Genomic DNA, 3,535 nt, shown 5'->3' with positions numbered 1-3,535 from the left:
GGGACCGTCCCGCCCGGAGAGTTGCACATGGAACTGGGACTGTGACCCGAACGGTGCTGCCAGGCACGGGGCGCCGGGCAGCGCTGCCGATATCCCTGGAATAATGCTCTATTTTGTTTACCTGCTGTATCGGATGGGAGTTTGCAGGAGAGTGGTAGCGTGGTGGTTTTTCTCCTGGTTTTGTTTTATTTGTTTGGTTTTTTTAAAATCAGCTGTGAAAATGTTACAAATCTGCACAATTTTTTAGGTGTGCGTGTGTGTGTGATTTCGTTGTGGTTTTGGTTTTTCCTTTGGCGGGGGGGCAGTGGTGCTTTTTGTGCCGACGGGTTTTGGGTTTGGGTTGGCAATACCTGATTTTGATGACTAGCTCTCTCAAGTGCAGAGACTTCCCATGAGTGATGCAGGGCCAACAGCAGCCCTGTGTCTGTAGAGTGCCTTCAAAACTCAGCTGTTCCAGCCGGTGCCAACCTGTGAAAGCTCCACAGAATCCCATTATCTACTACTCCAAAAACTACTTAACAGTTTCCTTGCAGTAATCACACCGAGCAAGCCAGGACAAAAGGGCCTATTGTTAGTGGAATTTATTTCTTATTTCAATCTGAGCCTTTTAACTGTTATTTCCATGTCTTGCAAGTTCGGGCTTCATTTACTTCAAATTTACAAGAATTTAGCCTTTTGGGATTTTGGGGGGGAGGGCTTTTTCTTTTTTTTTTTTTTTTTCCTTTTTTTGGTTCTATTTCCCTTTGATTTTGTCGTGGGATGTACCTCCAGCCAGCAAAGAAGGAAATCTTATCGTTGTGATGTACCAAGAAAATTCTAACAACTGTCGTTTTAATTGCAGACATGCATTGAAGAGATGTCTATCCATTTTAAGAATTTTAATACAAATGCTGTTTTTTAGAAAACAACTTTGTGCACTGTTATGTATCTCATGAAACACTGACTTTCACACAGGCTCTTAATCCTGATTTATATCTCAGTAGCAGTGAAAGGTAGAGGGGTCGATTTAGCTAAGAACAGTGGTTAAAAAAAGGCAAAGCACAAGATTGCTGTTTTATCTAATATTTAGTCATTTTTGATGCAGGTTTTTGCTTGTGTTCAGGGCCTGGCCCAGTGTGATGCCAACTTGTGAGAAGAAGGCTGTGCTCAGAGGCAGCTTAAGGAAGGCAGTGTGGGCTTACTGCAACAGGCCCTGTAAGATGAGGCCCTTTTTCCCTCCTGAAAGCAGCATGGTTTATCGGGGTGAAGTTCTAAAGGTCACTTATTTCTGAAATTTAAGCTTTTAGTCTCATTGCATTATCGCTTTAAAATTATCAACCAGACCTTTTTGTTTTCTGGTTTGCAGAGGGGCTGGGGTGGGAGGAGACCTGTGTCTCCCATCCCTTGGAAGATCCAAGGAGCTTGTTAACCTGTTTTCTTCCTCTCTTTGCCCCTTCTTTAAAGGTTTGCACACAAAACCTGCAACTCTTTTTTTCCTTCTCCCCCCTATCCCAAGAAGTCTTGAAATTATCTTACATCTCAGAAGCAAAGGTTGAGCAATGATGTGTAAAGGGATTTTTAATCAGGCCAATTGAAAAGTAACTGCCATGATCCCTCTGTGAATCTGGTCATTTCTCATGTTTTAAGCAGGAAAACCTTGTGCTTCAGCACTGGAAGAACAGCATGCAGTGTCAGTTTGATGCTGCATTTTGAAATCCCACTGATTTAAATGAAAATTGTCATTTGTGCTTTAGTCAGAATTACTACTTTTTGTAGTAATGTCAAGTATCTACTGAAAATGTGTGAATGATTCTATACTGGAAGCGTGTTTCTCCTTCTGAGCTCACGTGTATCCTTCCAGTTTGGTCCAGTCAGTGGGGCTGTGTCAGCCTCAGTGACACAACCACAGTGAAAAACAGAGGGGGCTGGAGAAGGCAACCCCAGTGCTGGTCCCTTGCTGCTGCCTGGGGTCTCCCTGTAATAGACACATTCATTTACCCTCCGTTTTTAAGTGAAAATTGAAAACGTCATTGCAGCTCACCTTCAGAAATTCCTAAAAATTCATTAGAAGCCAGAGGACTCCCGTACTAGGAAGAGAGAGGGAATAACACTTACTGACAGAAGGGGTTCCTTTTAACCCAAGTACTGCATTGAAAGCTAAGGAAGCTTGACTGCTGCCACATCTGCAGCTTACAAACTGCACATCTGATGTTAAAAAGAAATAAATTTACGTCTCTGTTACTGCCATGGTTCAATTTTGCCTTAAATTCAATGGGAATGTACAGTTTTTAGCACCCAACAGCCCTTGCTCTAGATCAGTGCATTGACAGCAGCTTGATCTGGTTGATAAAAGCAGGTATTTATTGTGCCCTCCCAGGAGACAGCAGATCCCTCACGTTCCCCAGTGCCTCTGTTTCCCCACTGCCTGAGCTGTGCTTGAGGAACAAGGCAAAAGTGGGTGTTTGTAGCACACAAAGTCCAGCTTTGCTCAGCCTGGCAGAGCAGCTGAGGGCAGCCAGCTGAGCGCCGTGCTGTGCTGGGCCTTTCTGTGGTACATTCGAGTTTTGGCCAAAAAGGTGCATTTGTTAAACAGTGAAGCATTTAAGCAGCCATGGATGGCACTGTCTGATCAGGGTTTTGAATGTATTTAGGCATTCAATGTTCTCTGTGACTGGTGAGGACAGTACAAAGTGTAGAGCTCAGTAGTGTGATCTTCCAAATACTCTGAAGTGTTTTGGTGCTTGTTAAACATAGGCCTTGTCTATGAAAAGTCTGAAAAAAATCATCCTGCTTTAACTTGACTGAGTGATGAAAGCTATATTAGCTATATTAGCTTCGACACTTGAGGGAAATGTTGTATCAATATAAAGGTACTCTTTATTCCTTTTCCCTGTGGGAATATGTTACACCCGTGTCAATACAGAGGTGGTATATCACTCTTTTCACAGTGAGAATTGCAAATATTTACTTGTTTTGGAAGAAAAATTACATTCCCGGCCAAAATACTTCCTGACATCACAGAAGTTGTGTAAACAAGGCCTTGGTTTAAGACTGGTCTTGTGACCACATATTTTGCTGTACATGATGATTGTATTTTTAAAAATCCGAGCTTGTTCTATTGCAAGAAAGCGTGTGTGGCATCCCGGTGTCCGTGACTGTAACCGTGCCGTGTTCTCAGCCCCAGTCCCAATGCAAGTGTGCTTCTGCTCAACATGATGCTCAGGATTTGTTGATCTGATGGTGCTGGAGCTGATGTGGAATTCTGTGGCTGTGGGATCCTGGCGGTTCTGCTTCTCTCAAAAGAATGTACGGCAAGTTGTTTGCAAAGGGCATTTTTAATAAAGGGCTGCTGGCTCTTTATGACTTCCTCACTTGGGTACTCATTGTGTGCAGGTGTTGTTCGGGGTCAGATTTCCTCGAGGAGTGACATAATGCAGAAAGTTCTTTCAGAATTTTGTGCTAAAAGGAGTGGCACACGTGCATGGAGTGCAAGGACAGCTCCCACGAGGTAAATGGAAAATGGTTGGAGCGCTGCTGCCGTTGGAAGCCCGTGCCC

This window comes from Corvus brachyrhynchos, unplaced genomic scaffold (assembly GCF_000691975.1).
Source record: "Corvus brachyrhynchos isolate BGI_N302 unplaced genomic scaffold, ASM69197v1 scaffold544, whole genome shotgun sequence".
Lineage (NCBI taxonomy): Eukaryota > Metazoa > Chordata > Aves > Passeriformes > Corvidae > Corvus > Corvus brachyrhynchos.
This window is presented reverse-complemented; position numbering follows the sequence as displayed.